This window comes from Capricornis sumatraensis, chromosome 1 (genome assembly GCF_032405125.1).
Source record: "Capricornis sumatraensis isolate serow.1 chromosome 1, serow.2, whole genome shotgun sequence".
Taxonomy (NCBI): domain Eukaryota; kingdom Metazoa; phylum Chordata; class Mammalia; order Artiodactyla; family Bovidae; genus Capricornis; species Capricornis sumatraensis.
In genome coordinates this window covers 262,568,799-262,594,645 of record NC_091069.1, presented here as the reverse complement: position 1 = coordinate 262,594,645, position 25,847 = coordinate 262,568,799, and the positions used below count along the sequence as shown (strand labels likewise).

Genomic DNA, 25,847 nt, shown 5'->3' with positions numbered 1-25,847 from the left:
TCTCATACTACTGTTTTCTATAACACACACAGTAGAGAAATATGTATTCAAGAGTGGATTGGTGATCAAGGCTGAACAGCTCCTAATGCAAGAACTACCTTCAGTGAGAGAAGCAGATATTTCTAAGCTTAGTAATAATGTTGTATATTTCACTAGTCATTAAGCTTGTTTCTCAATTGGAATTTTAAGAAATAAAGGAGCTGAGTATGTGTTTTTCAACCCTACGTGATAGTAAATAGCAACCAACACAAAAATCTAGACTTCAGACAGGCAAGATGTGATTTATTTCTATCGTGCACTAACTTTCCCTACTTTGTCCCCTTGACGTGTTGCGTGCTAAATCGCTTCGTCCTGTCTGACTACTTGTGACCCCATGGACGGCAGCCCGCCAGACTCCTCTGTCCATGGGGATTCTCCAGGCAAAATACTAGAGTGGGTTGACATTTCCTACCTTACAGGTCTCAGTCCCATGTTTTTCTCAAGAAACCTTCTTTGCAACCTCATTCTGCTGTCTGGGGTTGCTGGGAGAGAACTATAACCAAGAGGTCCCTATAATAGAACTGGCAGCTACCACACAACTGTTCCACAATACTGGGGTATACATGCATCAAAACTCATCTAATTAAATGCTTCAAATAAGTGCATTTCATTGTATATCAATTATACTATCATCAAGCTATAATAAAGCTATGTTAATAAAGAAGGGAAATAGCAAGTATAATATTAATAATAGTGCATTAGAAACACAACCCAGAGACCACGTTAAAATAAAATCCTTTATTAGAAATAGTTGTCCTTTAAAATCTTATGTTTAAAAATTCTGTGTGTGTGTGTGTGTGTATGCGTGCTACAAAGCATTATGATATTCCCTTCAACCCATAACATCCCTAAGACTTTTGTTAAGGGATCTTATTCACTGACCACTATTTTCTTATTAACACTTCATTTAATGGCTGCCCAAGAAGAGATGAAAAGTCACTACATTGCTAAGTAGTAAAAATGCTGTCATTACCAACTAAGGTTATAGAGTGTGGACCTGCGCTAGGTAATTAGAACGCAAACTTGAAGACAACAGGGCTCCTTGAGGTCAAGGAGAAATGCTCAGTGGCAAGCGCTCTGTTTTATTTATCCTGTCTCTAGAGACGTGCTTATCAGCCGTTGGCTTGCCTCAGAAATATCTCGAGGCTTGTCAAATAGAGACAAGCAGGCCGTGTCCCTGGAGTTTCTGGGACAGTGCGTGGAGGCTGTGGAGAAGGGCTGAGGATTCGCCTTTGCACTGGGTTCGCACGTGATGCTGAAGCAGCAGATCTCGGGAACCATGTTTGCAAAGTCATCCTCAGTGCTGGCTGCAGCTGGGAAAGCTTAAAACAAAAACACATTCCCAAGGGTCACCTCCATACACGGAATCGAAACTTCTGGTTCTGAGATCAGGTACTGGTATTTGTAAAAGCTCCCCAGTAGATTCTGATGTGAAGATAGAATTTAGAACTACTATTCCAGAACTGAGCAAAGCCTCTAGCAATAGCAGAGTTTAATAAGTGTTATTTTTAAAAGTGAATGAATTAATGAACATATAAATGATTCTGTGGGCTTTGCTTATGGCTTGGCCAGTAGAGTCTGCCTGCAATGCGGGAAACCAGGGTTGGATTCCTGGGTCGGTAAGATCTCCTGGAGAAAGAAATGGCAACCCACTCCAGTAGTCTTGCCTGGAGAATTCCCTGGACAGAGGAGCCTAGCGGGCTGAGGTCCATGGGGTCACAGAGGGTCGGATACGAATGAGTGACTAACACACACACAACACACACACGTAAATGATTCCTGCCCTCTGGGATGAGATTGTACAACATTGATGCAATATAGCATTTGTAAACTTGTACTAGATTCATAACAAAGTGTAATGAAGGGTTTTTTTTTTTTTTGATGACAGAGAATAATAAAAGGAAAGTTACACATTATGAAAGCTGATGCCATTCATAAGCTATGATCATTTTATTCCATCTGAAAAAGAGGAATAAACTTGACATCTAAACAGATTTAAATTTGGGCTCTTCCATTATAGGCTGTGGGAATGACCAACTCCTTCCTGTTTCACATTTCTCATTTGCAGCTTGTACAGTTGCAGTTGGATAAATGAGATGCGCCGTGAAGAAACGTCAACCCCTTTAGTGGCAGAGGTTTAGTGTTTCATATCTTGTCTCTCTCTCTTTCTCATGTTACTTAAACTGGAACAGAAAGTAAAGGGAATGTGAGACCAGGAGTGAATTCTAAAGGAAAAGGAAGTGGCGACCAAGTGTATTCAGAGAATCCATGTGTGGCATCTGATAGAACTGAGCATCTGTTAACTAATAGAAATGAGAGGAGAAAATCTAGGTGACAGCAATTCTTAAAACTGTGGGTCTTATACATCCATTTGTGAATCTGAAAAAAGACAGGCTCCTTTTCCCAGGACAAAGCACGTGTGGAGTCACAAAAACAACTTCGTGTACATTTTCAGGTGGCTCAGGGCTGCTTTGTACAGGTCTGGTCCAAGGGCCCAGATTAAAAATTCTGCTCCAGAGTTTCAAGTGGGGCTTCCCTGTGGCTCAGAGGATAAAGAATCTGCCTGCAATTTGGGAGACCTGAGTTTGATCCTTGGGTTGGGAAGATTCCCTGGAGGGAAGGGCAACCCACTCCAGTATTCTTATCCTTCAATTAAAAAAATGAATAAGTGAGAAAAAAAAGAAGTTAAAATGAAGGAAAGTAGGAAGTGGTGAAGCATGATTTGGTAAAATCTGGTTTAATCTTGTGCAGAAAAAGACTTAGATATAAAGACAACTTATCCAAGATTAATTATGGAGATATTACAAGTCAAAACACATGTCCATTTGTATGCACTGTAGGGGGAGAGCCAAGACAAGTAAGATCAGGGAGCAGAGATGACGCATGGATATATATTGTGCTCAGGGTGCTGATTTCTGCAGAGCAGGGCTCTTACAGGCATTTGACCCAAGCGCTGTCAAGTACAGGATTCCCTGGTAGCTCAGCTGGTAAAGAATCCACCTGCAATGCAGGAGACCCTGGTTTGACTCCTGGGTTGGGAAGATCCACTGAAGGGATGGGCTACCCACTCCACTATTCTTGGGCTTCCCTGGTGGCTCAGCTGGTAAAGAATCAGCCTGCAATGTGGGAGACCTGGGTTCGATCCCTGGGTTGGGAAGAGCCCCTGGAGAAGGGAATGGCTACGCATTCCAGTATTCTGGCCTGGAGAATCCCATGGAGTATACCGTCCATGGGGTCTGTCAAGTACAACCAACCACAAGACTCTGAGGGGCTGGTGGCTTAGCTACTTCTCATGTGCCTTTAAAATAGTACTCTGAAAGGGATGTCATGCTCAAAAAAGTGATTAGAGGGGACAGTCAACCAAGCAATTGTCCCTTTGTTTCACGTTGGTCGTTACCACTAATATTGGGAAGTCTGAGTGGCTAAAAAAATGTCGTCTTTCCTAGAGAGTAAATATTGCATGATTAATTTTTGTTTTAATTGATGAGAAGAAGAATGAAACACCACCAACACCATCTGCTGCTGCTAAGTCGCTTCGGTCGTGTTTGACTCTGTGAGACCCCGTAGATGGAAGCCCACCGGGCTCCTCTGTCCCTGGGATTCTCCAGGCAAGAACACTGGAGTGGGTTTCCATTTCCTTCTCCACACCACCATCTACTCATCTTGAATTAACGTGTTCCTTTGCTTACAGAACCCCAAGTTTTCTCATTAAAAATAAAGCCGAACAAACCAGCCAACACATGTGATTTAATTCCTTAATTGGAACAAAACTAAAACATTTAAGAATTCCCCAAACCAAATCAGTTTTCCTAGAATATCGTTTCCTTAATAAAATAGGATAAAACTTTGTGATAGGCCATGCAGATGATATTGGATTATATGCTCACTCTACTCCTGATCATTTATGCACATGTGAAACTATCTCAGAAGCAATTCAGGGAGCAGAACACAGACAACAGACCTGCGTTTGTTGGCTCTTTCTGTCCAGCCAGCTGTTCTATTTTCAGAGGCATCTTGTTTTTTCTTCAAGAAGGATTGCTACTAAATTGTGTTACAGCTGATGAAACAGAAGCAATAATAGCAATGAAAAACTCTGGTAACACGGGGAAAGGAGGTAACACCCACAAATCCGGGGATGGGCTCTGTGGGCTAAATAAAACTTTTTCGCAGAACAGCTTGTCCAAAATGAGAGCACATGTTCCACTGTAACAAGACAACATGTCATTGTACTGTACCGAAGAGGCAGTTTCACCAATTTGGAGGCCAATCTTTTTTTAATCTGGAGAAATTCATCTCTAAAGGAAGGGATGTCCTAGAACAGTCTGTCTGCTTCTGCTCAGTTTTTTGCCTTAAAGAACATTTTGAAGGAAAAAGCATACAGAAAATAAAGTAGAATCTAAATATACTGAACACACGGCCATCTGATAAAAACAAAAGATGTCATAAAATAAGTCTGTCATTACCAAAACAGTTTAGATGAATAAGATAGATTTATGACATAAGTATCAATTTCAAAGACAGAATGCCTCTTAATGAGCATGCTCAGAAGAGCCTATAATTAAGCCTGATAATTTCATCCATGTATTTTTCATTGCATACTTACCATGGGCCCAATATTTTGCTTAATTATATACTTTTAACTCTAAAAGGCAGTTTCTTATGATTTTACTATCGGTTTCCTACAATCATAGACTTAGTTTTATCATGCATATATGTGCATTCACAGTTTATACAGGTATGACCTGCTTTATAGAATAGATGTGCTCCTGAAAAGGTTAGTTTATATTTGTATTTGGTAAATTAACAGATAGTTTAGCTTTAATGAAAGGAATGGAAGCATGTTATTTAAGCAAAGCCTATGAGAGAGTGGGGCCAAGATGGAAAAGTAGGAAGTCCGTAAGGTCACTTCCTTACGTGGGCACAAAAAAATTATAAATACTTAAAGAGAAACTTTGGTGAGGAAGACCAGGAGATAGCAGAAAAAGATATTCTACAACTAAAACTATAAAGGAACCATATGAGACGGGTAGGAAGGCTGGAAATGGTGTATAGTCAAGACCTACACCCACAGGTGGGGGGTAATGACAACTTGAGCAGTTCTACTCAAGAAGCGACAGGGCAGAGCCCACTCCAGGCTCCACAGTCCAGGGTCCTACAGTGAGATGATGAGCACCCAAAGCATTCGGCTTTGAAAACCAACAGGACTTACTTTCAGGAGAGCCAGTGGGCTATGGGAAATAGAGACTCCACTCTTAAAGGACACACAAAATCTCACACTCTGCAGGACCCAGGGCAGAAGGAGGAAATTGAGAGGAGCCTAGATCAGACCCGTCGTTTGATTTTGGAGGTCTCTCAGAGAGGCAATGGCAACCCACTCCAGTATTCTTGCCTGAAGAATCCCAGGGACAGAGGAGCCTGGTGGGCTGCCATCTGTGGGGTTGCACAGAGTTGGACACAACTGATGTGACTTAGCAGCAGCAGCAGAGAGGCAAGCGCTAACCAGAGCTCATCTTGGAGACATAGGCATAGGCAGCAGCCATTCTGGGGAACTCGCCCTACCACAGGGACACTGGTGCAGCAGGTGCTAGCTTGGAGTCCTGCCTCCAGCTCATTAATGTTGGGACCCAGCCCAGCCGCCAGCCTGTCAGCACCAGTGCTGGACGCCTCAGGCATAGCAACTAGCCAGGTGGGGACAGTTCCCACCCCCCAGCAGGTTGACTGTCTCAAGGCATCCTGAGCTCACAGCTGCTCTCGGACCTGATTGTACCCACCAGTAGCTAGCAGCTTCCACTCAAAGCAATTAGCCAGACTGAAGGCCAGCCATGCCTAGCAGACTACCTACAGTACTGCCTTCCAGAAGAGAAGGACTCACACAGCCCACACAGGGCACCCCAAGGGCATATATGGCTGGTAGCCAGAGGGGGAAACTGCTGCTGGGATGCAGAGGACATTTCCCACCAAAGGCCATCTCTCCAAGGCCAGGAGAAGCAATCACCCTGCAAAATATACAAAAATAAAAATAGCAAAGTAGGCAAAATGCAGCAAAAGAGGAATATGCCCACAGGAAAGAGCAAAATAAAACACCAGAAGAATTCAGTGGAGATAAGCAACTTACCTCATGAGGAGTTCAAGGAAGTAATGTAAAGAACTCAGGAGAATGATAGACGAACAGAGAAAGAAGTTAGAAGTCTATAATAAACAATTAAAAGTACGTAGAGGAACCATGCAGGTGAAGAATATCACAACTGGAATAAAAAACACTAGAAGGGATTAATAGTGGATTAAATGATACAGAGGAGCGGATCAGCAAGCTGGAAGACAGAGTAATGGAAATCATTCAATCAGAACAGAAAAAAAGAAAAAGAGAGTGAAAAGAAATGAGGACACTTTAAAACATGTAGGACAATATTAAGCACACTAACAGTTGCATTTTAAGTGTCACAGAAGGAGACAAGAAAGATAAAAAGGCAGAAAGCATACTTGAAGTTGTCGTAGCTGAAAACTCCCCAAACAAGGGATGAAAACAGAAATTCAGTTCCAGGAAGAAGAGAGGGTCTTAAATGAGACCAATCCAAAGAAGACCACACCAAGATACACTGCAATTGAAGACTGCAATGGCAGAATTAAGAGCAGGTTAAAAGCAGCAAATAAAAGTGTGACATTTACACACAAGGGAACTCCTATAAGGCAATTAGCAAACTTTTTGGCCAAAACTGCAGGTTAGAAAGATGTGGGGTGAAATATTTAAAATGATGAAAGGGAAAAATCTATAACCAAAAATACTCTACCAAGGAACGCTTTCATTCAGATGTAATGGAGAAATAAGAGTTTTACAAACAAAAGCTAAAAGAGTTCAGCATTACTAAACCCACTTTACAGGAAATGTTAAAGGGACTTCTCTAAGCTAAAAAGAAAAGGTCACAACTAGAAGTATGAATATCATGCGAAAAAATCTTATTAGTAAAGGCAAATATAAAGACAAACAATCAACCATGCATGAAGTTACTAGGAAGTTTAAATCACAAAGGTACTAAAATTATCTCTAACCAAAATAAACAGCAAAGGATGAACAAAGCAAAAAGATACAACATAAGATCTCAAAAACTACAAATGTGGAGGTAGGGAGTAAAAATGCAGGATTGTTAAAATGCTTTTAGACTTGAGATTATTATTAAAATAATCATGTGTATATACAGATTGCTATGTATAAACCTCATGTAGGGAGTTCCTTGGTGGTTCAGGGGTCAAGAATCTGCCTTCCAATATAGGGGACATGGGTTTGATCCCTGGTTGAGGAAATAAGATCCCACATGCACAGGGCAATGGAGCTTTGAGGCCACCACCACTGAGCCCTTGCACCTCACCCTCAGAGTCTGCATGCTGCAGGCTGCAGAGCTCGTGTGCTCCAGAGCCCAAGCGCCAGAGCTGGGGAGGAGCCTGCGTGCCACAGCAGGGACCTGATGCAGCCCAAAGCAAAGAAACCTTCTCCAAAAAACCTTATGTAACCACAAATCAAAAGACAAACTACAACAGATATATTCACGGAAAAGAGAAAGGAATTCAAACATAGTGCAAAATACAGTCATCAAATCACAAGGAAAGAGAGAAAAAGAAGAAACGAGCAAAAAAGAGCTAAAAAACAACCCTAAACAATCAACAAAAGGACATAAGAACATAAGTGTCAATAATTACTGTAAACGTCAGTGGACTATAGTTTCCAAGCAAAAGACAGACTAACCAAATGGAAGCAGAAACAAAACCCACGTGCCTGCTGAGTCTGCAAGAGACTCGTTTCAGATCTGAAGATGCAAAGTGAGAGTGAGAGGGTGGCAAAGGCATTCTGCACAAATGGAAATGAAGAGAAACCCAGAGTTCAGTTCAGTTCAGTTCAGTCGCTCAGTCGTGTCTGACTCTGTGACCCCATGAATCGCAGCACGCCAGGCCTCCCTGTCCAACAGCAACTCCCAGAGTTCATTCAGACTCGTGTCCATCAACTTGGTGATGCCACCCAGGCCTCTCATCCTCTGTCGTCCCCTTCTCCTCCTGCCCCTAATCCCTCCCAGCATCAAGGTCTTTTCCAATGAGTCAGCTCTTCACATGAGGTGGCCAAACTATTGCAGTTTCAGCTTCAGCATCAGTCCTTCCAAAGAACACCCAGGACTGATGTCCTTTAGGATGGACTTGTTGGATCTCCTTGCAGTCCAAGGGACTCTCAAGAGTCTTCTCCAACACCACAGTTCAAAAGCATCAATTCTTCGGTGCTCAGCTTTCTTGACAGTCCAACTCTCACATCCATACATGACCACTGGAAAAACCATAGCCTTGACTAGATGGACCTTTGTTGGCAGAGTAATATCTCTGCTTTTGAATATGCTATGTAGGTTGGTCATAACTTTCCTTCCAAGGAGTAAGCATCTTTTAATTTCATGACTGTAATCACCATCTGCAGTGATTTTGGATCCCCCCAAAATAAAGTCTGACATTGTTTCTACTGTTTTCCCATCTATTTCCCATGAAGTGATGGGACCAGATGCCATGATCTTCATTTTCTGAATGTCGACTTTTAAGCCAACTTTTTCACTCTCCTCTTTCACTTTCATCAAGAGGCTTTTTAGTTCCTCTTCACTTTCTGCCATAAGGGTGGTGTCATCTGCATATCTGAGGTTATTGATATTTCTCCCAGCAATCTTGATTCCAGCTTGTGCTTCTTCCAGCCCAGCATTTCTCATATTACTCAGCAATAAAATTGAAATCTTGCCATATGGGACGACATGGATGGATTTAGCGTATATTATGCTAGATGACATGCAAAGAGTTGACTCACTGGTAAAGACTCTGATGCTGGGAGGGATTAGGGGCAGGAGGAGAAGGGGACGACAGAGGATGAGATGGCTGGATGGCATCACTGACTCGATGGACATAAGTCTGAGTGAACTACGGGAGTTGGTGATGGACAGGGAGGCGTGGCGTGCTGCAGTTCATGGGGTTGCAAAGAGTCGGACACGACTGAGCAACTGAATTGAACTGAACTGAACTGATGCTAGATGAAATAAGTCAGAGAGAGACAAATACCACGTGATTTCACTTCTATCTGAAATCTAAAAATCAAAACAAATTATCAAACATAACAAAACAGAAACAGAGCAATATATGGAGGGAACAGATGGTTGCTAGAGGGAAGAGGGATGGATGGAAGGAAGAAATGTGTGAGGGAGATTAAGAGCTGCAAATCTCTCATTGCAGAATAACTGAGCCACAGGCATAAACTACACAGTGTGGGGAGCATGGTCAGTAACTGTGCAATGCCTTTGTATGATGACATACCGCAACTAGGCCTACTGTAGAGGTAATTGTTGTATAGAAATATTGAATAACAATGCTGCGTAACAGGAGCTCACAGAGTGTATAAATTAATTTAACCTCAAAAACAAAGAGTTTAGTGGCTACTGGCAGTGGGGGTGAAATTGGATAAAGGCAGTCAGAAGGTGCAAACTTCCAGTTATAAGATACATAAGATAAATGATAACACTAAAGGTCTAATGTGCAGCATGATAAGTATAATTGGCACTGCTGTGTGTTATGTATGAAACTTGTTAAGATAATAAATTCTAGTGTTCTCATCACAAGGAAATGTTTTTCTACTTTAATCTCATATCCATTTGAGATGATGAATGCTCATTCACTAAAGTTACTGTGATAATCACTTCATGATGTAAGTCAAATCATTATGCTATAGACCGTAAACGCATGCAGTTCAGTTCAGTGCAGTCGCCCAGTCAGGTCCGACTCTTTGCGACCCCATGAATCACAGCACGCAGGCCTCCCTGTCCATCACCAACTCTCAAAGTTCGCTCAGATTCACGTCCATCGAGTCCGTGATGCCATCCAGCCATCTCATCCTCGGTCGTCCCCTTCTCCTCCTGCCCACAATCCCTCCTAGCATCAGAGTCTTTTCCAATGAGTCAACTCTTCGCATGAGGTGGCCAAATACTGGAGTTTCAGCTTTAGTATCATTCCTTCCAAAGAAATCCCAGGGTTGATCTCCTTCAGAATGGACTGGTTGGATCTCCTTGCAGTCCAAGGGACTCTCAAGAGTCTTCTCCAACACCACAGCTCAAAAGCATCAATTCTTTGGTGCTCAGCCTTCTCCACAGTCCAACTCTCACATCCATACGTGACAGTGCTATATGTCAATTACATCTCAATAAAACTGAAGGAAAAATAAAAGCCTACGGTGAGTCTCTCTGGTGTTAGAAACACTTCAGTAATGGGAGACATGGGGATACCAGCCCACCTGACCTGCCTGTTGAGAAACCTGTATGCAGGTCAGGAAGCAACAGTTAGAACTGGACATGGAACAACAGACTGGTTCCAAATAGGAAAAGGAGTACGTCAAGGCTGTATATTGTCATCCTGCTTATTTAACTTATATGCAGAGTACATCATGAGAAACGCTGGACTGGAAGAAACACAAGCTGGAATCAAGATTGCCAGGAGAAATATCACTAACCTCAGATATGCAGATGATACCACCCTTATGGCAGAAAGTGAAGAGGAGCTAAAAAGCCTCTTGATGAAAGTGAAAGAGGAGAGTGAAAAAGTTGGCTTAAAGCTCAACATTCAGAAAACGAAGATCATGGCATCCAGTCCCATCACTTCATGGGAAATAGATGGGGAAACAGTGGAAACAGTGTCAAACTTTATTTTGGGGGCTCCAAAATCACTGCAGATGGTGACTGCAGCCATGAAATTAAAAGACGCTTACTCCTTGGAAGGAAAGTTATGACCAACCTAGATAGCATATTCAAAAGCAGAGACGTTACTTTGCCGACTAAGGTCCGTCTAGTCAAGGCTATGGTTTTTCCAGTGGTCATGTATGGATGTGAGAGTTGGACTGCGAAGAAAGCTGAGCACCAAAGAATTGCTGCTTTTGAACTGTGGTGTTGGAGAAGACTCTTGAGAGTCCCTTGGACTGCAAGGAGATCCAACCAGTCCATCCTATAGGAGATCAGTCCTGGGTGTTCTTTGAAAGGAATGATGCTGAAGCTGAAGCTCCAGTACTTTGGACACCTCACGCGAGGAGTTGACTCATTAGAAAAGACTCTGATGCTGGGAGGGATTGGGGGCAGGAGGAGAAGGGGACGACAGAGGATGAGATGGCTGGATGGCATCACAGACTCAGTGGACGTGAGTCTGAGTAAACTCCGGGAGTTGGTGATGGACAGGGAGGCCTGGCGTGCTGTGAATCATGGGGTCGCAAAGAGTCGGACATGACTGAGGAACTGAACTGAACTGAGCTGAGCTGAATATGAAAAGCCACCCAGTAAAACATGAGCCTGTGGAATCAGGTCTACATGTGTGCCTGTGTGTGTACTAAATCGCTCCAGTCGTGTCTGACTCTTTGAGACCCCATGGGCTGTGGCCTACAAGGCTCCTCTGTCCGTGGGATTCTCCAGGCAGGGATACTGGAGTGGGCTGCCGTTTCCTTCTCCAGGGCATCTTCTTGGCCCAGGGTTTGAATCTGTGTTTCTTAGGGCTCCTGCATTTGCAGGCAGTTTCTTTCCTGCCAGCACCGCCTGGGAAACCCCATTCACACGGACAGAGAAAAGGAAGGGTTAGCGCATGCACCATGACAGCTATAATTCCAGACATTAACACTATTTTACTTAATTTGTTACAAATGAACCTTATTGCAATGGAGTTCAGCTAGAAACAGGAATAGCACTCATGTCAGGGGGTTCCTGTTATTAAGTTGACAAATGGTTAATACTTTATAGATGGTTTCCATTTCATTTGTAGGCACCAACCCTATAAAATAGGCACAGTTATCCATAGTTTGATTCATTATTTCATTATTCATTACAATATGTAGAAATTATTATCCTCACTTTTAAAGATGAAAAACCAAGGCTCAGAGAGATGAAATAACTTGTTCAAGATGGCAGAGTCAGGGTTTTAAATCTAGCTGTGCTTTTGGAGCCTAATTCTACGTCTGTCATCCCACAGTGCTTTCCACGCTATATGTACAGACCCAAGGTCACTGGTGTTGTGACTGGGCTGAATGCCTTTACATGCAAGTTGCCATTTTACAAGTTGCCATGTTATATGTACATGGTGGAGAAGGAAACTGTCTTTGTTAAAGTTCTCCAGAAGCACAGAAACCTTTAATTATAAATTGGGAGATTTGAATGGCATATATTTCTCCAATGCATGAAAGTGAAAAGTGAAAGTGTAGTTGCTCAGTCATGTCTGACTCTTAGCGACCCCATGGACTGTAGCCTATAATCCTCCATCCACAGGATTTCCCAGGCAAGAGTACCGGAGTGGGGTGACATTGCCTTCTCCATAAAACAGATATTAATGAGTGTACATGTTTGCCAAGTTGCTTCGGTTATGCCCAACTCTTTGCGACCCCATGGACTGTAGCCCATCAGGCTCCCCTGTCAGGATTCTCCAGGCAAGAACACTGGAGTGGGTTGCCATGCTTCCTCCCAGAGATCGTCCCCACCCAGGGATCGAATGCGCGTCGCACGTCTCCTGCTTTGGCAGGGGGGTTCTCTACCACTAGGGCCGCCTGGGAAGCCCCAGTAATGAGCGCCTGCCGCACAGCACAGGGCACTCCGGTTGGTTCTCTGTGGCGACCTAACTGGGAAGGAAATCCAAAGCAGAGGGGATATGTGTGTACGCAGAGTTATTCACTTTGCTGTGCAGTGGAAACTAAGACAACATTGTAATGCAACTGCACCCCGGTAAAATCAACCGAAAATAGAAACAAGTAATTTATTTAAGTGCTGCACACAGCCTTCTCAGAGCAGGGAGATTAGTCCCATCTTGCAGCCGGCGTTAATGGAGACTGCTCCTTGGGAGCACGGCTTCCTCACAGTGCCGTGCCCACTAGCAGAGCAGTCTTCCACAACGTGGGACAATGCCCCAGGCAAATCGATCAGACCCTACAGGCAAGACTCGGGCAGATTTAGGGGATGTGGTGCAGTACAGCAGCTTTTGAAGCCACAGCCAACATTTATTTAAGGCCAAGTATTTCACTAGGCTTTTTCATATGACATCATCTTCAGCCAACACTCACAACACATCTGCCTCTTTTCTTTTTTAAAATGTTATGAAATTTGTGTAGTTCCAACACATGATTTGAACAATTTTCTCTCTCTTTTTAGGAATTGTTAGAACTGAGAAACAAATCTATTGCTAACTTAAACATCCATGATCTTCCTGCTATTTGACTTTGCATACCAAGAAGTAATCATTTAGAAGTATCATTTAGATGTCTCATTGGAACCATTATGAAATAAGTTTGCATTTCCAGTGCCCATTTCTGCTTAGAGTGGAGAAATGTGTGTCAAAATAAAGTAGATAAAAAATAAATCAACTCAGAGGAAACAGGTTCATCCAAATGTAACTCACAGTGTAGACATGGGATAACATCGTATTTAATGGAACCTGAGGATTACTTTAGGCTTCGCAGGCATTCCTAGTGCTAAAGAACCCACTTGCCAGTGCAGGAGACATAAGAGACACGGGTTTGATCCCTGGGTCTGGAGGGCTCCTGGAGGAGGGAATGGCAACCCACTCCACTACTCTTGCCTAGAGAATCCCATGGACAGAGGAGCCTAGTGGGCCACGGGGAGACCTGGGTTCCATCCCTGGGTCGGGAAGATCTCTTGGAGAAGGAAACAGCAACCCACTCCAGTACTCTTGCCTGGAAAATCCCATGGACAGAGGAGCCTAGTGGGTCACAGTCTACGGGATCAACTGGTGATTACACAACAAACAACTCAGCTTAAACTCTGTGCCAAGGATTCTGTAACAACAGTGTATCCTGCCTGAGGACAGTTACTCCTCCTGAGAACCTTCTGGCTAATCCTGTTATCCTAAAATGTAAATTATGGGAGTGGGTCTAATAAGATCTTTACAACCTTGAGATATTCTTTTGATTTACTGTAAGTCTATGCCCCAAACAGTAACACTGAAGAAACTGAAGTTGAACGGTTTTATGAAGACCTACAAGACCATTTAGAACTAACATCCAAAAAAGATGTCTTTTTCCTTATAGGGGACTGGAATGCAAAAGTGGAAAGTAAAGAAACACCTGGAGTAACAGGCAAATTTGGCCTTGGAATGTGGAATGAAGCAGGGCAAAGACTAATAGAGTTTTGCCAAGAAAATGCACTGGTCATAGCAACACCCTCTTCCAACAACGCAAGAGAAGACTCTACACATGGACATCACCAGATGGTCAACACCAAAATCAGATTGATTATATTTTTTGCAGCCAAAGATGGAGAAGGTCTATACAGTCAGCAAAAATGAGACCAGGAGCTGACTGTGGCTCAGATCATGAACTCCTCATTACCAAATTCAGACTGAAATTGAAGAAAATAGGGAAAACCGCTAGACCATTCAGGTATGACCTAAATAAAATCCCTTATGATTATGCAGTGGAAATGAGAAATAGATTTAAGGGCCTAGATCTGACAGATAGAGTGCCTGATGAACTATGGAATGAGGATTGTAACATTGTATAGGAGACAGGGATCAAGACCATCCCCATGGAAAAGAAATGCAAAAAAGCAAAATGGCTGTCTGGGGAGGCCTTACAAATAGCTGTGAAAAGAAGAGAGGCGAAAAGCAAAGGAGAAAAGGAAAGATATAAGCATCTGAATGCAGAGTTCCAAAGAATAGCAAGAAGAGATAAGAAAGCCTTCTTCAGCGATCAGTGCAAAGAAATAGAGGAAAACAACAGAATGGGAAAGACTAGAGATCTCTTCAAGAAAATTAGAGATACCAAGGGAACATTTCATGCAAAGATGGGGTCGATAAAGGACAGAAATGGTCTGGACCTAACAGAAGCAGAAGATATTAAGAAGAGGTGGCAAGAATACACGGAAGAACTGTGCAAAAAAGATCTTCACGACCCAGATAATCATGATGACGTGATCACTAATCTAGAGCCAGACATCTGGAATGTGAAGTCAAGTGGGCCTTAGAAAGCATCACTACGAACAAAGCTAGTGGAGGTGATGGAATTCCAGTTAAGCGCTTTCAAATCCTGAAAGATGATGCTGTGAAAGTGCTGCACTCAATATGTGAGCAAATTTGGAAAACTCAGCAGTGGCCACAGGACTGGAAAAGGTCAGTTTTCATTCCAATCCCAAAGAAAGGCAATGCAAAAGAAAGCTCAAACTACTGCACAATTGCACTCATCTCACATGCTAGTAGAGTAATGCTCAAAATTCTCCAAGCCAGGCCTCAGCAATACAGGAACCATGAACTCGCTGATGTTCAAGCTGGTTTTATAAAAGGCAGAGGAACCAGAGATCAAATTGCCAACATCTGCTGGATCATGGAAAAAGCAAGAGAATTCCAGAAAAACATCTATTTCTGCTTTATTGACTATGCCAAAGCCTTTGACTGTGGATCACAAGAAACTGGAAAATTCTGAAAGAGATGGGAATACCAGACCAACTAACCTGCCTCTTGAGAAATCTGTATGCAGATCAGGAAGCAACAATTAGAACTGGACATGGAACAACAGACTGGTTCCACATAGGAAAAGGAGTACGTCAAAGATGTATATTGTCACCCTGCTTATTTAACTTCTATGCAGAGTACATCATGAGAAATGCTGGGCTGGAAGAAGCACAAACTGGAATCAAGATTGCCAGGAGAAATATGAATAACCTCAGATATGCAGATGACACCACCCTTATGGCAGAAAGTGAAGAGGAGCTAAAAAGCCTCTTGATGAAAGTGAAAGAGGAGAGTGAAAAAGTTGGCTTCAAGCTCAACATTCAGAAAACGAAGATCATGGCATCCAGTCCCATCACTTCATGGCAAATAGATGGGGAAACAGCGGAAACACTGTCAGACTTTATTTTTTGGGGCTCCAAAATCACTGCAGATGGTGACTGCCACCATGAAATTAAGACACTTACTCCTTGGAAGAAAAGTTATGAGCAACATAGTATATTGAAAAGCAGAGACATTACTTTGCCGACTAAGGTCCGTCTAGTCAAGGCTATGGTTTTTCCTGTGGTCATGTATGGATGTGAGAGTTGGACTGTGAAGAAGGCAGAGCGCCGAAGAATTGATGCTTTTGAACTGTGGTGTTGGAGAAGACTCTTGAGGGTCCCTTGGACTGCAAGGAGATCCAACCAGTCCATTCTGAAGGGGGTCAACCCTGGGATTTCTTTGGAAGGAATGATGCTAAAGCTGAAGCTCCAGTACTTTGGCCACCTCATGCGAAGAGTTGACTCATTGGAATAGACTCATGTTGGGAGGGATTGGGGGCAGGAGGAGAAGGGGACAACAGAGGATGAGATGGCTGGATGGCATCACGGACTCGATGGAAGTGAGTTTGAGTGAACTCCGGGAGATGGTGATGGACAGGGAGGCCTGGTGTGCTGCGATTCACGGGGTCGCAAAGAGTCGGACATGACTGAGCGACTGAACTGAACTGAGCTGAAGAACTAAGAACTTCATTTATTGCAGGTCCCATGAGTCTCACACTTCGATTCTCACAAACTAAGAGGAGACTTACGTTTCTGAATTTGTACAACCTACCTTGGGACAAAATTCTGAAACAAAGAATTAATCATAAAATAGTAGAGACTGAACTTTGTGTCAGGAAATAGGAGCACTAATCTTGTTCTTGCCTGTAATTAAGTACATGTACGACTTCCTCAGTGGTGCAGATGGTAAAGCATCTACCTACAACGGGGGAGACCTGGGTTCAGTCCCTGGGTCGGGAAGATCCTCTGGAGAAGGAAATGGCAACCCACTCCAGTACTCTTGCCTGGAAAATCCCATGGATAGAGGAGCTTGGTGGGCTGCAGTCCATGGGGTCACAAAGAGTTGGACATGACTGAGCCCGTGAGCACACACACCAAGTGACTGGACTGAGTAATCGCTAAGCTCTTTCAGGTCTAAGATCTTATGAAATAAGATCCATAATGCTTCTTCAAAAATGGATGAGTCTTTTAAAGCAAAATGCTTGTGTAATAACCCATGATTTTGTGAATTTCTCTTTTATTTGTTTTTAATTATTTGAATGATGACCCATCAGCAAACATTGATGGGATAAGGATGGAAGCTTTTCACGTTTTGATCCATTTATCATTTCTGCTCTATTTCCCCTGCTGAACAATTTTTCAGAGCAGGCAATGTTATATGCTGTTAGTAATGTCAAGAAAAAAAAAATCTGCCATTTGTGCTAAAACCAGCCCAGAGTTGGCCAGTTCTCTGAAGTCTATCTACAGTTGAAATTTGTATTATAGAAACTTCCTGAAAATTGATGACTAAGATACAGCATTTCGTTCAAGCAATGATTAATGAAAATATTAAACAGTATTGCAAACTTCCAAAATAGGCTGTCATCAGGTGCATCAAAAAAACCAAAATCAATCAAACAAAAACACCTTAGCTAGAATGAAACATGTGAGACAATCCGAAACCACAGCTGAGCAGCTACTGTAGAGTTTTGTGGTCAACCCTAAGAAGCGGCAACATAGGCCATCTGTTTCCAGCCAACTGGGGCACTTCTAAATACCTCTCAAATTCGAGCTAAAAATGGAGGAAATTCTAATGTAGATTGGGCTCATGGCTAAATTAGCAGAACATGAACAATGAACTATTTGCACTTAACTTTCCTACATAAAATTCTCACACAACTCACAGGGCTCTCAGAACTATGACCTGTTTCTCTGAGTAATTTCCTTGGTGTTTCTCATGGATTGTTGAGTCTGTGGGACATACGTCCACGCCTGAGCTCAGTGTTACCAAGCACAACATGTCACTCAGCAAGAAACCTGCAGCCCGAAGATGCTCACCTGCATCTGCATCAGGGCAAAAGCCTGTTTCCGGAAGATAATGCAGGTGAAAAGTAACCGAATCCGGCCAGATGATCTTTCAGTATGCTAGCTCACTCTTATCCTTACGTGCTCAGTCTTTTTGACCCCATGGACTTAGACCTCCAGCTCCTCTGTCCACGGGATTCTTCAGGCAAGAATATTGGATGGGGTAGCCACTCACTTTTCCAGAGGATCTTCTGGATCCAGGGACCAAACCTGGGCCTCCTGCATTGCAGGCAGATTCTTTATCATCTAAGCCATCAGGGATTAATGTTATTATCTGCCCCCAATCTCTTTCAAATGGATGGGGAAACAGTGGCTGACTGTATTTTTCTGGGCTCCAAAATCACTGCAGATGTTTATTGCAGCCATGAAATTAAAAGGTGCTTACTCCTTGGAAGGACAGTTATGACCAACCTAGACAACATATTCAAAAGCAGAGACATTACTTTGCCGACTAAGGTCCATCTAGTCAAGGCTATGGTTTTTCCTGTGGTCGTGTATGGATGTGAGAGTTGGACTGTGAAGAAGGCTGAGCAGCGAAGAATTGATGCTTTTGAACTGTGGTGTTGGAGAAGACTCTTGAGAGTCCCTTGGACTGCAAGGAGATCCAACCAGTCTATCCTAAAGGAAATCAGTCCTAGGTATTCATTGGCAGGACTGGTGCTGAAGCTGAAACTCCAATGCTTTGGCCACCTGATGTGAAGAGCTGACTCATTGGAAAAGACCCTGATGCTGGGAAAGATTGAGGGCAGGAGAAGAAGGGGACGACAGAGGATGAGATGGTTGGATGGCATCACTGGCTCCGGGAGTTGGTGATGGACAGGGAGGCGTGGCGTGCTGCAGTTCATGGGGTTGCAAAGAGTTGGACACGACTGAGTGACTGAACTGAACTGAATCTCTTTCTTGTCCTGTCTTTCGTCTCAAAGGTTCAGAGTTGGAACAAACCTAGGACAGGAAAATGAATCGCTGCCTACCATGTCCACAGCCCATTTCTCAGCTGTTTTTGGCAGCTGCCTGACAGTCATGTAAGTCAGAAGACAGGACTTTGGCGTCTACTGGGGAGTAATCTCAAATTTCTCTGGCTTGTGTACTTCAGATTAAAATTCTAATTACATTTCTTCCAAATATATTAGAGGGAGATACATTTTCTAACATCTCAATTATAAAAGTAATGCTGAAATAAATTAGACCACATAACATGCTGGAATGTTTTATTCAAATGCCCCATTAAAGAGTCTTTTGGATTTTATTTCTCTTTACTTGGTATTGAAACGGTTTATTAGACGCATGTTCTACCAGTTCTAGGAAGTGCCCTGGTCTCAAAATGACACGTCGGCTGTGAGGTGTCAGCCTATGTTCTCTTTTGAAAGGTTGACTCTGAGTCACGTGTCTAATAATGCATTTAAACACATGCAGCTAACTGCTTGATGGCTTGATGTGGCGTGAAACACAGTAAGCTGCGGGAGTTTGTGTGACCATTACAAAGGTTTAGCCAGCGGGAGACTGAGTGGTTGAAACGAACGCAGGGCCATGGGGTCGTGTCAGAGATGGAAAGCGGGTCACGCACATTTTAAAAATGAGAAGTAGATAGAGTGCGGAGAGGCAACGCGTGCCGGAATCAGGAGCACTGGAAGGACGCAGAAGAGAAACGCGGCTGCAGTGAAGAGCGTCAGGCTAGGCAGAGCAGGAACGCTCGAAACCCTCACGGCAAGCGGTGCGGCATCTGGAAGCGCGGGAAAGCTTGTCTTGGGATTGTGTTGCCTGACCTGGGGTACCTTAGCTCTGACACTTAGTCACTGGATAACGTCTTAGCTTCTTCCTCTCTAAAGTGGAGAACGCGGCAGTAACTCACCTCACAGGCTGCCGTGAGGTTGACCAGCACCCTTCACCTAAAGTGCCAGTAGACAGCAGCGTAACACAGAGCAAGCGTGGATAAAAAGCTATTACGGACTTCCCTGGCGGTGCGGTGGTTAGGAATCTGCCTACCAGTGCAGGGGACGTGGGTTTGATCCCGGGTGTGGGAAGAGCCCCCGTGCCGCGGAGCAGCCAAGCCCCTGTGCCACAAGTACTGAGCCTGCCCGCCCTGCAGCCACGCTGCATGGCAGAAGGCGTCACGCGGGACCGCCCGTGCAGCTGGAGGGGAGCCCCACCCGCCGCGGCTAGAGAAAGCCGCGACTAAGACTCCTCGGCAGAGCAAATGATAAACGCACAATAAATAAAGCTTTAAAAATTAAAGCAAAAAGCTGTTATGATTATTGCTGCTGCTGCTAAGTCGCGTCAGTCGTGTCTGACTCTGTGCGACCCCGTAGATGCCAGCCCACCAGGCTCCCCCGTCCCTGGGATTCTCCAGGTAAGAACACTGGAGTGGGTTGCCATTTCCTTCTGCAATGCATAAAAGGAAAAGGGAAAGTGAAGTCGCTCAGTCGTGTCCGACTCTTCGGGACCCCATGGACTACAGCCTACCAGGCTTCTCCGTCCATGGGGTTTTCCAGGCAAGAGTACTGGAGTGGGGTGCCATCGCCTTCTCCGATGATTATTGCTGCTATTGTTTAAAGGAACGAAGGTTTTTTGTCTTGTGGAAAATAATGGACTTTTGAAATCCTTCATTATTCAAAACATGTACAAAATATACGTTCAGAATTCTGTTTCCATAAGTAGAAAAAAATCAACCCAATAGTAGAAATAAAGGACACGATCACATCATTCTTGGAAATCAAGGATCTTGCATCATTCATAATTACAAAGGCTACTTTCCATGACGAGCTATCATACTGAAGGCATGAAATGGGTAGGACTCGTATTTCAGAATATTTCCCGGTTTCCGTTTGGTTTGTTGTTACCTGACTGATAACATTTTTATTTACGCCCTTGTGGTTGGAGACTACATATTGATCACCCAATGTCCTGAATATATTCAATGTGCTAAATATATATTAAAGAATATATCAATATTAAGAATACATTAATATTAAGAATACATTAAGTATTTATATATTCTTTTTTAAGATTTTCTTTTATGTGGACTGTTATTTTAAGGGCTTCCCTGGTGGCTCAGACGGTAAAGAATCTGCCTGCAATGCTAGAGACCTGGATTCGTCTTTACTGAATTTGTTACAATATTGCTTCTGCTTTATGGTTTGCTTTTATTGGCTTCGAGGCATGCGGGATCTCAGCTCCTCAGCCAGGATCACACCTGCATGCCTTGCACTGGAAGGCAAAGTCTTAGCCGCTGGGCCACCAGGGAAGTCCTTCACATATTCTTCAATTTAATCCTTTTAAATAAATGCGTAATTAACTTCTTACAACTCTAACAGCTAAATATTATTATATGAAAGTTAATATTAAAATGTTGGTACTACAAAAGGTTGAAGCAAAACACAACCAAAAGCAGGCATCTGTTAAGAAGAAGGATTGGCCTGGAGTCTGCCTGAGTTCAAAGTCTTTACCCATTTTAACCTGCCACACCCCCTCCCTCCTGATCCTTGTTATCAGTCAAGGTTTTGGTATTCATGCACTCCTGACTGACTTTATCTCTTTCATAGAAATGGCTGCCCCAGTAGATTTTTTCTGTATTGCTCTTCCCTTCCACCTGCAAATGGAAATTTTCCATATTGTCTTCGGCTTAAGGTCACCTTCATCTAGGACACACAGTCTTGGAGAACTGGCATTATTTTTACTTGGAGTGTGGAAACTTTTGTAATGTTCTTCACAACCTCCCACCCCCAGAAGCCCTAGCTATTATTCCAAATGTTGTTGGCAGGAATTGATGAGTTAATGGTCTGCGTATACAAAGGCTAGGGTAATAAAAGAGCTTTTTGGAACCACAGACTGAACTCTGAACCACTTCCCAATGCTTCCTTTTCCAGGAATAGAACTCTGGTTACCTTCTTGTGGACTTTGCAAGAGACTTTATATAGGTCAGACCCACACTGTGGAGAAATGAAAGGCCACATAGCTTTTGTTTTCTTATGAGAACCCACTTTCTTCTGTAATTTCTTGGACTTGATTGAAAATATTGGATAAACCAAGTGTCTCGAATCATATTCTAACCATTCTACTCACTGGAGCTTGACGCTCACTCTCACCTACAACACTTTTACTCACACCAACTCTCTGCTTACAAGTCCATCATCGGACAACCACGGCGACCTTTTAAGAACCTGGAAACAATGGAAACAAGGGCAAAAGACGGTTTGGTCTCTGGCCCAGCACCTAACTCACATTGCTCCCAAAACACTGGATGCGGTTTATTTATCCACTTGCCCTAACAATTTGGAAGAACAAACTCATTGGATGGTACCCTCTGAAAACCCTTCAGTCTAATTTCTGGGAAACACATTTCAGATTCCATGGGGCAGGTTTTGTAGGTGTCATGCAGGGAGAAAGCTTTCCAACTTTGGGTCTACAGCAGAGGTGACAAGAAGCACAGCCTTGATGGGCACAGTGAAGTCCAAGAATATCGTGGGGAAGGTGGCTGGAAGCAGCATCAGCTTAACCTGGCGGGGCAGAGGGAAGGGCTGTGGGGCATTTTAGGAGGAACTGGGTACCCAGCACCCCAGTGAGCCCAGGCCTTGGTGCACCCCAGGATTGGCTCCAAGTTCCAGCATGAGCTGGGGATCCAAGGAACGCATGATTTGCCCTAAGCCACAGCCTGGCTCTAAGTCTGGTGTTGAGACTAACCTGCCTCCCCTGGTTCCCTGCCCTTCAGCCTTCTGTCTACTCTTCTCCCATAATATGCAAGAAGTGATCAGAAATATAGTTGTCAATAGCTCAGTTCCAGCTCCACCCACTCTCTGAGGTCACTGTTTTCAAGGTCATATGACACCATGTGCTGTGCCTGATTCCCACTTTCTGAATATTTTGCAGAGTTTTAAACAGAGTCAGTTTTTGGGGGTTGTCATGACAACACTTCCTGGCCTCTGAGTGCTGTTCTCATATCCAGTCACCAACCACCAGGTGAGTCTTCAGATCAGTTTCCTTTGCTTTAACCTCCACCCCTCCTGAAGAGAGGTTTTGCTTGAACCAGGAGACTAAGATATTACTTTCATGGCTTCTACTTACGCAATAGTCTCTAAATAGCTTCTAATGAGTTAATTAACAAATGCACTCAATTAGCAGACAGTTAGTGACCGCGTGTAGTTCTTGAGATGCTGTGTGATATGTAAAGATAGGGGAGCTAGGTCTTCCCTGCCTGGCAGTCTGTTGGGGAAATAATCCAAGGACGAGGTTGACAAACTAAGTGCTCCTTGCTAGAGCAATCAGGGTGTGAAGGAAGGGAGGAGTGTTCAAGCTGCCAGAGCAATCAGGGTGCAAAAGAAGGAGGAGTGTCCAAGCTGCGCTGGAGGAACGAGCGGGGTTTCGGGTCACATGGATGAAGGAGCCCTGAATGCCCGTCGGTACAGGCGCTAGTGCAGGATGACGCAGTGCATGCAGTGGGGAGAAGGGAATCACGCAATCTGGATGGAATAAGGGCGTGGGGTGTGAAGTCAGGGCTTCCCAGGAGGTGCTGTGGTAAAGAACCTGCCTGTCAACGTGGAAGACGTATAAGATGCGTGTTCGATCCCTGGGTCGGGAAGATCCCCTGGAGGAGGGCACGGCAATCCACTCCAGTGTTCTTGCAGAGGAGCCTGGAGGGCTGCAGTCCATAGGGTTGCAAAGAGTCGGACAAAACTGATATGACTTACTGTGTAGGCATGCAAACGCGGGATGGAAAATCATGTAAGGTATGTCTTACCTACACATTTTCAAACTTAAATATTTTCCTTTTCTTTCAAAGAATCAAAAGTCAACAACAAGAAAAGCTGGATTTAAATATAGCTTAAGCTGCTATATTCCAGACTCATATTTGATAAAATGTGTAATTCCTAGCAAGAATGTTAAGACTTTGAATAAATTAACAGGAATACTTGTTAAATCATTCTCCCTTGATGTGTGTGTGTGTGTGTGTGTAACAGAGAAATCACAAATAATATGGGGAGGAGATTTAACTTAGTTCTTCATAGATTCAGGGGGAGTTTGCTCTAACTTTGTTTTGAGAATATCATAATGCTGAAAGATAATGTGTGCATGTGATCATGTTAAATCGCTTCAGTTGTATCTGACTCTTTGCGATCCCATGGACTGTAGCCCACCAGGCTCCCCTGTCCATGGGATTCTCCAGGCAAAGATACTGGAGTGGGTTGTCATGCCCTCCTTGGGGGAGCTGCCCAGCCCGAGGATGGAACCCAAGTCTCTCATGTTTCATGCACTGGCGGACGGGTTATTTATTTTATTTTTTTACCACTAGTGCCGCCTGGGAAGCCTGCACAAAGATAATGACCATTTTTAACTCTAGAAATAATTTTTAAAGAAACAATAAAGCAAAAAGTACTGAGGCTTTAGGAAATTGCTGAAGAAACCTCTTGAGATTCATCTGAGGGCCATTTATTCTGGCTACAAAGTCCAATTAGTGCAGAAGCATGAAAGACATTTTCCAGTCTTCAGAGAGGCTCATCCTGACGATTTCCGGTTGATCCCAGTCATCTCCCATGCCGGGGTCTAGATGAATATTCGTAATTGTCAGGACAGCGATGCACTTATAAACATCCTAAACGATCTTTCAGGATCCTACAAATCGCCTCACCTGCAGTGCTTCCACTCAGGAGTATTTTTATCCCCTCTCACTTTTCAGTAATCTAAGGAATCAGCTTTTCCTTTCCATTGCCGGAAGGGATTGATCCCTTGGGCGTCTGCTCCTTTACCATCCGCTGGGGGCTTGCTGCACTCTCCTCACACTGGTTATCTGCTGTAGCTCCTACTAGACTGGCCGCTTTGTGAGAGCAGAGATTAGGGGCTCTTACACACCCAATTCCTAAGGCTGACTTGTGATTCAAGGCGTGGCACCTAATATGAGCTCGGTACCTATTTTTTACAGAACAAAGCACAGCCTTCTAAATCCCAGAGACCGCAGAGTCGATATTCTTGCCGTGTATTTAGAACAAGCTTTGGGTTTCCAGAATGGCTGAGGCTGCAGCCCATCACTACTTGATTATTTGACTTCAGGTAACCTAGCCCTGTGCCAAAGCCTTTGACCGTGTGGATCACAATAAATTGTGGAAAATTATGAAAGAGATGGGAATACCAGACCACCTGACCTGCCTCTTTAGAAACCTATATGCAGGTCAGGAAGCAACAGTTAGAGCTGGACATGGAACAACAGACTGGTTCCAAATAGGAAAAAGAGTACGTCAAGGCTGTATATTGTCACCCTGCTTATTTAACTTATATGCAGAGTACATCATGAGAGATGCTGGGCTGGATGAAGCACAAGCTGGAATCTAGATTGCTGGGAGAAATATGAATAACCTCAGATATGCAGATGACACCACCCTGATGGCAGAAATTGAAGAGGAACTAAAAAGCCTCTTGATGAAAGCGAAAGAGGAGAGTGAAAAAGTTGGCTTAAAGCTCAACATTCAGATAACGAAGATCATGGCATCTGGTCCCATCACTTCATGGGAAATAGATGAGGAAACAGTGGAAACAGTGTCAGACTTTATTTTTAGGGGGCTCCAAAATCACTGCAGGTGGTGATTGCAGCCATGAAATTAAAAGACACTTACTCCTTGGAAGGAAAGTTATGACCAGCCTAGACAGCATATTAAAAAACAGAGACATTACTTTGCCAACAAAGGTCCATCTAGTCAAAGCTATGGTTTTTCTAGTGGTCATGTATGAATGTGAGAGTTGGACTGTGAAGAAAGCTGAGCACCAAAGAACTGATGCTTTAGAACTGTCAAGTTGGAGAAGACTCTTGAGAGTCCCTTGGACTGCAAGGGGATCAAATCAGTCCATCTTAAAGGAAATCAACCCTGAATATTCATTGGAAGGACTGTTGCTAAAGCTGAAACTCCAATACTTTGGCCACCTGATGTGCAGAGCCGACTCATTGGAAAAGACCTT

General features: G+C 43.6%; 1 protein-coding gene across 1 annotated transcript in view; it reads right to left on the bottom strand.

Moving 5' to 3' along the window:
* The window catches only part of KCNH8 (potassium voltage-gated channel subfamily H member 8), a 471,946-nt gene that overhangs the window by 119,514 nt on the left and 326,585 nt on the right, over nt 1–25,847 (bottom strand). The gene's annotated exons all lie outside the window — the stretch shown is intronic.